This window comes from Zalophus californianus, chromosome 2 (genome assembly GCF_009762305.2).
Source record: "Zalophus californianus isolate mZalCal1 chromosome 2, mZalCal1.pri.v2, whole genome shotgun sequence".
Classification (NCBI taxonomy): domain Eukaryota; kingdom Metazoa; phylum Chordata; class Mammalia; order Carnivora; family Otariidae; genus Zalophus; species Zalophus californianus.
Window position 1 is genome coordinate 5,090,310 of NC_045596.1, and position 13,737 is coordinate 5,104,046.

The 13,737-nt window shown below is 46.1% G+C and overlaps 1 protein-coding gene across 1 annotated transcript in view; it reads left to right on the top strand.

Moving 5' to 3' along the window:
- Positions 1-7,735, top strand: part of LOC113924622 (janus kinase and microtubule-interacting protein 1) — a 251,395-nt gene extending 243,660 nt beyond the window's left edge. The window contains exon 11 of the mRNA XM_027598633.2: positions 7,469-7,735. The gene's annotated coding sequence lies outside the window, so the exon portion shown is untranslated. The remainder of the gene's footprint in view (positions 1-7,468) is intronic.
- Positions 7,736-13,737: the final 6,002 nt, after the last annotated feature.

The following is a 13,737-nucleotide window of genomic DNA, read 5'->3' on the forward strand; positions in this document are numbered from 1 at the left end:
AGAGCACGAGAGGGAAGAGGGTCAGAGGGAGAAGCAGACTCCCTGCTGAGCAGGGAGCCCGATGCGGGACTCGATCCTGGGACTCCAGGATCATGACCTGAGCCGAAGGCAGTCGCTTAACCAACTGAGCCACCCAGGCGCCCCTCCCTAAGTATTTCTAACAAGTGAAAAATGAAGAGCATCATTACGCATGTTCTTTCATATAGATCTGCTGGCTTTGTAAGATGCCATTGTATGCTCATATATCTACTGAAAATGCAACTTATGAAAATTAACTACAGGTAAGAAGAAAATATTAGAAACCATAGACACCAAATCACTTAACATTTTGGCACATGTCCCTTTTCATCCCTATGGGTAGGTTTCCCTACAATATTCATCATCATAATCAATGCACAATCTTATATACCGCTTTTTCATCTCATTTCATCTCATCTCATTCATCTTGTAGACATTTCCCCCCCTGCTAACAGTCTACATAAACTTCCCTTTGCATGGTTTATAGAACACAAAACGCTCTCAACCCCTGTTATTGCACATTTGAGTGGCTTTCTTTTTTTTGTAATAAATAACATGGTGATTATCATTGTATACAAATTTAGTCTTCATAGGAGACAATTTTCTGGAGATGGAGTCTCAGAAATGGAATTACTGTCTCAGAGGGGACAAGCATTTTTAAAGCCATTGGTACCTATCACCGATTCAGAAATCCACACTTGTAATAGAAGTTAAAGACAGACAGTGTGCGAGAAAGCCCTGCTTTCTGGACTCTCTCCTCAGCAGCCTATGGGTTTGGTCATTACGTCTGTGGACTATTTATTGCCTTATTTCTAAATAGGATCGATTCACCCAGGAGCCCCAGAGTAATGAGATTCACGGGGCCCTCCACTCATGAATGCATCCGTCAATTAGACCAGAATGTTAAGAACAGTGAAAGTGAAAATGGCCCCAATGAATCTTGATATTGAAACACAGATTAGGGCATTTTGGGGGGAAAAAGCATTTTATCTTTATCCATATCTTCTGTATTCTGTACGATTAGGAAGCTCATGGAAACTGAATAGAGGCTCATCTGTTTTCTGGTATATGCTCTTTCTGCATTACCCACGAGCACGCTGACCTCTAGTACCCTTACTCAAAATTTACTTCAAGGATAACCATTGCATGTCTGCCATGCTCCAGGAACTGTGCCAGGCGCTGGGGACGTGGTCATCCTCAAGGAGCTGCAGTCTGGTGTCTCCATTATTTGCCAGAACTCAGATGCTAACCCTGCCATTTGCTGAGGCCTCTGAGCACTGCCCTCTTCACACTAGTGAAGTGGGTGTTATCACCCTCATGTTCTTGACAAGGAAGCAGAGAGAGATTAACAAACATGCCCAGGGTCACAAAGGTAGGACGCTATGGAGCCATGCCCTTTGTCATCATTCCTCTTTATAAAAAGACAGAGGCAGGACTCTGAAAGCAATTTGAAGAAGCTGCTTCAAATGCTTTTCACCCTGATTCTGGCCTGTTTTACTTGTAAAGTTGTATCTCCTGCAGTTATAAACACATCCTGCTCATTCTACTTCTCTCTCATTGCTTTTACGGAATTGCAACCCCTCCCTCATTCATTTACGTGTGCATCCAGTCTTCACACACACACACACACACACACACACACACACACACACACACACACACACACACACACACACACAACACGGGAGCTGGAGATGTTTCCTTCTGGCTCATGAGAGCTGATCATGAGCATCGCTTACCAACTCTTCAGTGACATCAGCCATGGTTGGGATATTTATACCTCAGAAATTGGCAAATGCCAAAAAATCAGGTCTTCCTCCCCACCCCATCCCGAGCCCCAGTTATTAACATTTACCAGCTCAGCACCAGAACAACCATGGTTGTTCTCTGGACACTCCTTCAGTGGCTCCATGAACTTCTAGCAAGTCTTATTTTAATTCTCCTCATGGAGGAATTTTTGTGATATTGTGATTTATAATAAGGAATATCTTATCCCACCGTTCCTGGCAGAAAAGCCTACATGTTCAGAAGGCATAGAGGGGGAAGGAAGCCATCAGCTCTGGTGAAACATCTGTGATAGAAATAGGGACATGGTACCACTTTCAAGTTCATGAAGGAGTCACCCCTGCCCCCAACTGTGAGCAGCTTGAGGGCAGAGATTTCATCCCTATTTCAACTGAACACCAAAATAGCTTCCTGCCCAGCTCTGGAAGAAGCTGGGTTCTTGAATGCTGGCAGGAGTGAGGCTGAGTGAGCATTGGTTGGAGGACTGGGGAGCTATTCCAAGTGCCACCATTATCAAGCTGGGTGAGTACTGGGGGGGCACTTTCTCTCTGGGGATCTGTTTTCTCAACTAATTCTATGAGGACTTATTTTAGATGACTTCTTTGGAATAACTAATATTCTAATTAAAACACCGTGATTCACACCAAACCTGTTTATAGCATAATGTGGATCACAAACAGACATCATTTAAAATATAAAAATTAGTGGCCAGCTGGAACCCATTGAATAGATTATCAGATTTTGAAGGCTTTTGTTTGAAACACGCTCATACACACACAATCATGAATTTTGCATTTGATTCCCTTTACCTGCAAGAAAATGCCGAATATTCCCTGAGGAAATATGTTGGAACCGGGTTGCATTCAAAGAGAATCACATTAAGTTGATCCCAGGTTTAATCTCTCCTTTGTCAGCATCCCCATTCAGAGGCTGTTTCTCCTCTTGCTTGGGGCTGTTTTCAGATGCATTTTTCTGTGGGTCCTGGCGTCTGATGGGTATCCTTTAAAAGTCCCAGCTGCACCACTCACTGGCTGTGGGACCTTGGGGAAATTTCTTGCTAAGCTTCCACGTCCTCCTTTGTAAACAGTGGAAATGATAAACACGCATCATGGGGAGTCGTGAGGATTCAGTGTGACCAAACCTGTCAAGGGGTCAGGACAGTGGCTGACACATAGCAGGTGTGGTCCAGGATGCTGTCCCTATAATTCTTGGATTATCAGATTCTGTACATGCTCATCCTCCCACTTGGAGCACTAGGTGTCTCAGGATAGGTGCTCCCATGTAACCCTCCTCACCCGCATTTACCCAAGTTCTCCTACTTGGGTAGGAGCTGATTGCCCCATGGAGACTGCTGGTCCTTCTGTTCTGTCCTGCAAGCTCCTGACAGCATAAGCCTTGCATTGGTGCAAATCCTTAGCACTCAGCCCAGTGTCCAGCACATAGGGAGCCAAGCACCTGCTTTACTGACTGAGCTGGACTTCACGTTTAGAAGAGGGACACATGAAAAGGGAAACTATTTCTGGCTCGGGAACTGCTCCTGATAGTGTTGATAGAAAGAAGGTCATAACCCCCAAACACCAAGAAGAGAATAAAAATGAAGAGAAAACCCACTGAATGTGTTCCTCAGTGCCAGGAGCACTTGCCATCAAGCACCGATTTGTTCATTCCGCCCCTAGACACCTGGCACTGCTATGTGACCGTGGCAAGCACGCTCAGTGTGCAAGTTCATGTAGCCGCTGTGTGAGATGGAAGGGCTTGAATTTCAAGTGATGAGATAAGAGAAGTGGGCAGGGCCACACATTAACAGGGTCCTGGGAGTCTTGCTAAGGACCTTGGCTTTATTCTAAGAGCAGAGAAAGACAAGGGGTGGAGACAAGGGAGTGATCCACTCAGCTTTCCAGTAATTCTGGCTGCTGTGTGGATTGGGATGGGTACCCCCTGGAAGCCGGGAGCCTGGTTAGGAAGCTGTCCTGGGGGTCCAGGTCATAGATGGTGGTGGTCTGGCTGGGACTATGGCAGTGCAGAGGAAGGAGGAAACGGAGCAGAGAATACCAGTTCTGTACTTTCTGGGCATTTTTAGTCTATGAAGTAGGTCAGGTCAGCACTGCTTTGATTTACACATCAGAGTGAGAGCAAGGGCGATGATGAAGTGGTCCCCAAGTATGACCTTCTCATCTCCCTTCTGCATCCCCACAGAAGGCTGCTTGACCTTGGAGGTTAAGTGAATGATGTCAAGGACAGTGACATCTGTGTGGGCCCCTCCTGTCAGAGCACCTTCTCTCATAGAGGAGATCTTGTCTTCACAAAGGTCTGAAACTAAGTAGGGCATGGATTAGTGTCCCCAATTTTGCCCTCATTTTCTGATACCCAAGGGCTTCCCTCCTCCACATCATGTGGTTATCTCCCTGCCTGGGATCTCCACTGTTATCTGCTCATACCTTTGCTTCCCCCATTGGGCCAGGAAGGGAGGCTGGAGCTTAGACCTCTCCAAGTCCCTGGGGCTTGTGAACACCGGCTGTGGTTATGTAGAAACATCGAGTCACATGGTAGGAAGGGACATTACAGTCCACTGGTTAAATATTCCTCCAAATGCAAGAGTCCTGTTCAATATTCCCAATATCCCCCCATATGTCTGGCATATAGGAGGTACTTGATAATGAGTAAATGAGTGACGAATGAAAAATGAATGAGTGAGTAAGTGAATGAGTGAGTGAATGAATTAATGAATGAATGAGTGACTGAGTGAGCGAATGAGTTCATGAATGAATGAGTGAGTGAATGAGTGAGTGAGTTTGTGAATGAATGAATGTGTGAGTGAGCTTAGTGAGTGAGTGAATGTTTAACTCTGATTGTTAGGAAGTTCTTTACCTTTGGCTGAAACATGCCTCCTGCTAACCACCACTTTCTGAGCAGAAGTCCACTGACTGACTCGGCAAGGATTCACAGGATCACACTCTCCTCCTCCCCATGGTGGCTTCTCACATAGAGGAGCCACAGTGACCTGTTTTCTGTTCTTCAAATGTGCCAACCTGGTCCTGCCAAGTGTGTTCCCACCTTAAGCCTTTTGCATGCCTGGACCTTCCGCCCAGGACACCTGACTCACATTTCTTTTCATGGCTGGATGTTTCTTGTCATTTTAGTCTTAGCTCAGTTATCACTTCCTCAGAAAAGCCATTTCTAACTACTCAGTCTAGAGTAACCTTTCCTGTCCTTTCCCCTCTTTATCTCTCTGTGCTGAATCCTGGGTGATTTCTTCAGATCTGTCTTTCAGTTCACAAAATCTTTCTTCATCTATATCTAGTCTAGTGCTTAACCTGCCTGTTGAGGTCTTATATCAGTTACTCTTTTATTCATAGAATATATTTGTGAATATTGTAAACATTCTTATTTTAAAGTTCTTAAAAAAAAAAAGTCCTTTTTAGAGTCCCTGTTACATGTGATCCCCCACAGTGATTTCTCCTCTTTATTGTATCTGCTGGCCGTGTCTCAGGAGTTGAGTATCTTTGTATTGTTATAATGTTTTAAATGTAACTTTATCAATAATTATTTATGAGTCACCCACATGAGTTATGGAGATGAGCCTAGGGTGTTTATTAATCCTAGAAGAGTTGTTATATTAATTTCTTTTTTTTTTAAAGATTTTTTAATTTATTTATTGAGAGAGAGAGAGACTGGTAGAGAGAGAGCATGAGAGGGAAGAAGGTCAGAGGGAGAAGCAGACTCCCCGCTGAGCAGGGAGCCCGATGCGGGACTTGATCCTGGGACTCCAGGATCATGACCTGAGCCGAAGGCAGTCGCTTAACCAACTGAGCCACCCAGGCGCCCGTTATATTAATTTCTTGATGAATGCAAGATCAATGCGAGGATTTGGGCACTCAACCTCATGCTTGATGTAGGCAGGAGGCGAATTTCCTATGTTTGGTATCACTCACCTGATTCCGATAAAGAAGACTTTACACTGAAAGACTCACACAGAAGTATCACTCAGTGCAGCAGTCCCCAGATGCTTGGTATTTAATGCATGAGCTCAATGCATAAAAATCACCCAGCTCAATGCATGAGCATGGAACTCATTGGAAACAGATTTCTGAGGTTGCCTCCTGGATACTGATTCCCTAAGTCTGGCGTTGAGCCCAGGAATCTGAATTCCTATAAAGTTCTCCACGTGATTCTGATGTACAGTGAAGTTTGGGTACCAAAGGTCCTATAAGCTTTGAGGATTGGAATTGGAATTATTTTTTGTCTTATTTTCTTCAAATGAAAAGATTTAAAGCAGCTTATAAGATATATGCAAATCCATTTTGAAAATCAGACAGAAAACACCTGCACAAACAGATCACCTAAGTGGGTGAGAGCTGAGTTTATTTGCTCCAATACTGGGGAGCGCACAGGGGACGCTGTGGTTGGCATCCTCACCAATGTTATATCATGAATGTAGCCGTGACCTGTGCTTGACCCACCCTTATCCATCTCTGGACACTGTGGGCATTGGTCCAAAGCCCACCTCAGTGAAATCAATTATGGGGTAATTGTGGAACTGCAAAGTGGTGCTGCTCTCTGATAGGGCTTTGCTGTTTCTGGGGTCCCCTTCTGCAGAACTTCAGGTTGCTCAAATGCATTTATTGACTGGCAGCACCCTTTGTTTCCTAGATTACCCCCTGTCTGGGCAATGCAGCCTCCTCTTGGCAAGCTGATGTGCCTTGCTGACCCGTGTTCTCTTGCACCTCTAGCGTTCTGCCCAAGCTGTTTCCTCTGCCCAGAGAACTCTTGTGTATCTCTAAGACTCCATTCAATTACCACTGTCTCCAGGCAGTCTTTCTCCTCTGCCTCCTTCATTTCCTTCCTTCCTTTATCCTTTATTAATTGAGCCCATACCATGTCCCGGCACTGCACTGGAACTCCCCAAATTCCCTCCATCCCAGCATCTGCCACACTGCAGACCTTTCCAGCCTCATCCCCCACCATGCTGTCCTCTCTTCTCTGCTCTCTCCACACTGGCTTCTTGTGCTCCCTCTCCCTCTCTACAGGACCTTTGCACAGGCTGTACCCTTCTCTGCCGGGTAAATTCCTCCCCCCACACTCCTGCTCTTCCCACCTTGACTGTTACCTCCTGGCCCCCTGCAGTTGTCTCACTCTGCCTTCCTTCTTCACTTCTGCCCTTTTGTGTTTCCTAGATTGCCCTCTGTCTCCTCAACCACACTGTAACCTCACAGGGGCAAGCCATGTAACCTCAGTGCCTAGCACTGAGCCTGACATATAGCAGGTGACCAATGTTGAGCAGCTGAATGAAGACAGCCTCAAGAACCTCAATCTCTCTCCTCCTTTGGATCAGTTCCTAACCTTCTTTTGACCATTGGCCCCTTTGGGAATCTCGAAGGCTAGAAACCCTCTCTGAACAAATACACAGGAATGCTTCTATGTTATTTCAGAATTGAAAACCACCGCAAATAAAGAGGCCATTGTCTATTCCAAGCGAAGGTTCTTTTCTTGAGAGAGCAGCTGGTGAATTACATATAGATATCATGATTTAAGCCCACCATATTTAGAGAGGAAAATGGGCCTTCCCGCATCTTTAAGGCTTGTGCATTCAGACGGCTTCATGTAGATGCCACACTGGCTGGTATGTCCCCTTTAAGAACTCATCTCCCTGCTTTTGTTATTGCAGGAAAGAAGACAGTACAGAGGCAGACTCATCAAGCTGGGAAATATTTATATCCCCCCAACTGACCAACAGAGCAGTGGCGGCCCCAGGATTTGTGGTCCCTTCCAGGGAGCAGAGTTACAAGCCAAAGGCCTGTCTTCCTATTCCAAGTCATTCATGGGAATATCCCTTTTTGTATAATACCAACCAGGGGACCAAAGGATGGCTCTTGACTGTCAGAAGCCCGTACATATCGGCACGGGGTGGTGGAAGGCACTTGGGGTCTGGCGTCCCAAGGTCTTGGCTGGCTTTGCCAATCCTAAGCTGTGTCACCTTGCACAGGTTTCTACGAACTTCCATTTCTTTATCTGTTTGAGGGTCTTACCACCTACTTGACAGTTTTTTTCTGATGACCAAATGATCTAATGGTTATGAACGTGTTCTGAACACTGCAAGATGCTTCCCATATGTCAGGGATCATTGTTGTCTGTGAATGTGATCCTGTCTTCTCCCATTCATGTCACTGGTGGTTGCTCAGGAGCACGGTCTGCCATAGCTGTGCATTACACGTACAGTTCCGTATCGCTGCTGCCCAAGATGGGTGATGTGGTTCCATGGCAATAGAAGAGTTTAAAAAATAAACCTTAGTAGTCATCTCAATATTATAGAGCTCCTGCAGAAGCCTGGGCTAAGGTGGAGGTCCTAACCTGTGTGAAAAATTGTATGCCTGTGAGCACTTCCCTAGGAAGAAGGGCCATGGATTTCATTGGATTCTCAAAAGAAATGACACTGGAACTCCCTAAGGCCAAGCACCCCTAGTCTATGGGGAAAGGACTCCATGAGGGAACCCAGAGATCGGGCTCTGCCTCTAACCAGCTGGTGACTTTGAGGCCTCCGTTCCTGATCTGTAAAATGGGTGCAGCCACCTGCCTTCCAGTAACCTCCCAGCCTGACAGTGGATGAGTCTGTCGCCCCTCCCTACATGTGTCCCCCATCAGAGAGGAGACTGCTCCCGCTGCAGCAAGCATTTGCTGGGGCCCTACTCTGTTGCAAGCTCTGTCTGGCTGGAAGACCCCATACCCAGTCTTCTTGCTTCCTGAGTAAGTAAAGCATTCTTCTAACCTAACCATATGTCACTTCAGGCAACAATATCTGTGGATTATCCCTGCAAATAACCACAGCACCCCAAATTGCTCAAAGCACTGCAGTGCCACTCAGCTCATTTTGCCAGGAGGTTAATTAAAGAGCATTATGGCCTAGCCACTGTGTGCCGACTGAGGGGTTTGCTCCCTCTGCAAACACTTCCCTGGAAATTGCAGAACTGTGAGGCTATCTTCCCCAAACCGAACCTCTGTCCCCATGAAACACTAGCCCGCTCTCCTCCCCTGCCTCAGCCCTCAGCCCTCAGCCCCTGGCGACCCCCACTGCACCTTCTGTCTTGATGAATATGAATGTTCTGGAAACTTCATATAAGTGGAGTCAGACAAGATTTGTCTCTTAGGGACTGGCTTGTTTCACTCAGCATGATGTCCTCAAGGTTCATCCATGTTGTAGCCGGTGTCAGAATGCCCTTCCTGTTGAAGGCTGAATAATGTTCCAGGGGATGGACAGATCTTATTTTGTTTGCCCATCTCCCTGTTGACAGACATTTGGGTGGCCTCCACCTGTTGGTTAATGTGAGTAGTACTGCTCTGAACATGGAGGTACAAATACCTGTGTTGTATTTGTTAATACTGGAATTAGCAAATGGCAATTGCAAACAAGATTTCTCATGAAAATCGGAATTTCTGGCTTCCCTTGGAAGAACAGTGGATCTGGCTATTCAAGGCTTCTATCTTCATGGCCATACTCAGAGATGAATGAGGCCAGCACGCTCCTTCCCCGGCTGACAGGCACACCCAGCCTGATGGGCTTCAGGTACCCACTCCCTCCTATGGCCTCTCCCACTGACCACCTAAGCTGCCCCGTCTGCCCAGCACTCTCAGGGGATGGCTGAAAATAGAGACCAAGAGGCACCACGACCTGGGCCCGTGATCTCACAGGTGGGATTGTGAGTGACTTGCTGTCGTCTGGGAAAGGCCTGCACTGAGTTCAAGTTCCAGCTCTGCTGCTTGCCTGCCCCAGTGACCTTCACCTGTCTGAACCTGTTTCCTCCTTTGGAAGAAAATGGGAGATGCGATACCTTCTCCAGCGGCTGTGTAGAATTATTGTCAAGACGGAAGAAGAAGGTGGGTGGCGACTGGAACATGGAGGGACGTTATTAACAGCACAAGCCGAGTCTGGCAACCTAGAGTTTGGGGGGGTCCATTTCCTCATCTGCAAAATTGGAAAAGGGACCGTGCCTCCCCATGGGATTATTCTGAGGGCTAACTAAGACAGGGAAGGTAAAGCGTCCCTGGGCCCTCAGATTATTCTGAGGGCTTGGTAAGGTAAGGCATACAGCAGGTGCATCACACATGTTACTTTGTAACAAGAGAGGGCTACGTTGGAGGGCTCCAGATCCCCCTTGGCAGCAGAGCACAATCCAGCAAGAGACCTGATGTCCTGATGTTGTGGGGACAGTCTGGCTGCAGTCTGCCAACCTGATTTCAAAGCCCACCCTCTGCCTTTTTACCTGCTGGAGCCCGAGCAGGTCAGCTGCTTCCCTGAGCTGCAGACTCCACTCCACAATCACTGTTCTTGCTAACACAAGGGGAAATAATGAGCATCAGTTGCCTGGCACATACTAGATGCTCAACAAAATTTCATTCCTCTCCTCCCCTTCCCAAGCAGAAGTCTGCCTCTGAGGTTAAAAGGATGGCATGTTTTCCAAATGAATGTTAGAAGAAGGGGTGGTTGGGGAGGAGGGGGAGACAAAGACAAAGATGAAGAAGAAGAGGAAAAATGTGGTTTCTAGCCTCCCACTGGAGTGCTTCATGGCTCACATGTTCTTGGGGTTGAGGTTTGTCATTCACTGGGATTCATTCATCCATCCAACCGGCAAACATTTACTGAGCACCACTAAATGCCAAGCACCTCTACAGGCCCTCCTGGGGTTATAGGAGAGGACAAAACAGACCAAATCCCTGCTCTTTGGGGTCAGTTCATATCAGTCAATGGGTCAATTGATGGATAAATGCTCAGTAAGTGCCTCTTTTGAGCTGGCTTTATGTGGGACCCCAGGCTTCACCTTCAAGGCTCATCTCTGTTGCTGGCTGTGGACCACCTCCTTATCTGGGCCCTGCCTGCTCCTCTGGCAGCCCCAAATGGCATGCTTGTCCTGTGCCCTTGATCACCCACCACTGGTCTTTCTGCCCACTTGTGTTGCTTCATTGCATCTGTCCTTTCCAGACTCCCCAAGGGAAGTCTCTGAGCCACTTTGGGACCAGTGAGGCACCCCTGGGGGAGCAGTCCATCCCACTGCCTGCAGGAGATCCATAGAGGCCAGGTGTGGAGCCTGGCAAAGCCCTGCCTCTTTACCTTTAGGCTTTGAGTGAAATGGAAATGTGACCAGAAAAAGAACTTTGTAAACTCTTAAGCTCTCCATAAATATAAGGATTTGACTTTCATATGCTCGAGAGTTGAGAGAGACCACCTGGTATAGGAGAAGGAGATGAGGGCTTAAACCAGAATTGCTGGGCTGGAATCCAGGTTCTGCAATTTCTTAGCTCCAAGACCATGGGAAAGGCTCTTCACCCCAGTTTACTTACCTGTCCAATGGGCTAATAAAATACCTGCCTCAGCACCTGCTGTGAGCATGAACAGGTAAACAATGAGATGGGAAAGCACTTTGCAGACTTCAGTGTTGTGCATATGCTTCATTCGTGTCCTTAATTCAATGCATGTCTATTATGCACCTACTGTGTGCCCTTATGAACAAGGTGGTCTGTCTTATGACAACTTGGAAAAAGGTCCCCAGGCTAAGGAAGAAAAGAATTGCTTGTCAGATGGTTGTACTGTGCATTCATAGATTATGATTAGCAACAGCCAGGGAGTTGGCATGGCAACGTTCCCCCACAAACTGCTAGGCAGTGTTCTTAAAATAGGTTCACCAGAGGTGTGGCAGCCGTGGAGATGCGCAGCGTCTCTGCAGACCAACATAGCCTGCACTGTTACCTGTGTGCTCAGCATGCTACTCCCCTTCCCAAGTAGACCAGTGGCACGGTAATTACATCCGGAAGCATCCATTGTGGGAACTGGAGACTTACTTTGGTATAAATACTATTGGTGTTCCCCATTTTACAGGTGAGGTGAAGAAACTGGAGCCCAGAGGAGCCCAAAGGGGTTAAGTGACATACCCATGGTCACAGTCACTTGATTGCTGATGTGACTGAATTTGGTTCTGACATCTTCATGGAAGATTCTCCAACCACGCTATGAAGCACGCTTTTCTGATTCGGAATTTTCTAGATGTGGGTCTAATGCAATTCCTTTCCTAATGGCTTACAATCCATATGGCATCACTTAGCAACATGTATTAGGTCAAAGAATTCTTTCCTTTTGTGTGGAATCCATGCCCATGTTTCTCCCTGGGGAAGTGTCGAATCCGAGATGTCAGGAAAGCTCACCTAACTTCTTGGTCATGCTGAGATGATTGTGGTTTAAGTCCCTCCCTCCACAGTCTTCCCTAACCTAGTTTCCCAGTGTGAAAATCAAGCAGCAGAGCTGATCAAAAGTTTATGAGCTGCTTTGCAAGGAGAGTACTGCGTGAGTTAGTGACCCCTCATTGCAGAGAACAAGGAAGCCAAATCCTTTAAAAGATGAGTTCCTTTCTTCTATTTGTGTTACTCAGCGATTTACTGAGTAAACTTTATAAACTTGAGAAGGGCTTTTTTGTTGTTGTTGTTTTTTAAACCTTCAGGCTGGTGAGCTGCTTTTAAGAGATTCACAATTCTTGTTTAATTCCAGGGTGAAATTCCAGGACTGGAATGTGAAACTTTTTGAGCACTGTCAACTTCTGAGAATAGGGTGCTAGACATTTGTGACATATTTTAGATATTCAACCTTTCTTTCTCTATGCAGATAGTGCCTTGCAGTAGAAAAGGCTCTGGGCTGGGAGCAGGGAGGATGGGAGGGGAGGCTGTAACAGGAGCTCTGCCACTGCCCCTCCCCGCCCCCGGGGCTGTTTGTAGGCTATAAAGATTGCACTACGTAGTTGGTAATTCTTTATCACTGCCTGTTAGACTCACCTGCAGAGCTCTTTAAAAACTCAATGCACAGGCCCCTCTCCAGGTCATGAAATCAGCCTGTCTTGGGTGGGGCCCAGGCAGGGATCTTTTAAAAAGGCCCCTAGTGATTCTAATGGGTTGCCAGGGGGAAAAGTATCAGACCATTCCTTTCAGTTCACCCATTGCCCCTGTGTTAATTAAATTCCAAGATGCCCCTGGAGCTGTCTTCTGTGTTCGACTTTTATTTATTTTTGCTCCTTGCTAGGAAAGAATAGTATACTCAGAGTTGATGGGAGGAAGCTTCTCATCTTTGGGATATTTTTGATCATGAGTTGGCTTTGTAACTTCACCTTCAGAGGCCCTTTTAAGCAGCTAATGATTCTTTTGAAAACGAAATGCAGGGCGCTGTAGCACTCAGCTCCACTGAGGCAGAACCTAGTGCTGAGCTCTTGGTGTCTGATCACAGCACACTTACATGGAAGCTCAGATAACGCAGTTGGGTGATGTAATAGGCACCGAAAATGAGCCTCGTGTGTATAATTGCTTGCATCCTAAAATCTTCCAGAAATAGATATTCCAAATCCACCACTATATATAGATTTATCAGTTGTGTAAGTAATAGAAGCTGATTTCTGTTCAGCATTTGTGCCCGTGACCAACTGTGTTCCTACCTGGCTTTGAAATAAATTCTTTGGGAATTCTTGATGCCTTAAGGTGGAAAAAGAAGACCCCTGGGAGTTGGTCATGTATTTAGTCCTCTTCCTTATTTTAGAAGAATTTCTAGAAAAAGATTGTGTGTGTCTTGGACCAGAACCTGTTTTTAAGAATTTGGTAGGCTTAGGATGGAAGGATTGGGTTTTCTTTATCCCATTTGCTTTTCCCTAAATCCTACTTTAGTTTCAGCAAGCATAGCTCCCATCCAAATCTGACTTCTGCATCCTCAGCACAAATGTATTACATAGAATCACGGAAAGACTAACAGGAGAATCGATACAATCAAAGTAAGTTTTGCTCTAACACCATATATATATATATATTTGTCTTTGAAAAGTATCATCAGGCTATGTCCAAAGGTGGATTGATGATACCTTTATATGATGGCAGAACAAAGGAAGAGAAAGACAAATGAATGGGATTGTTAAAAAT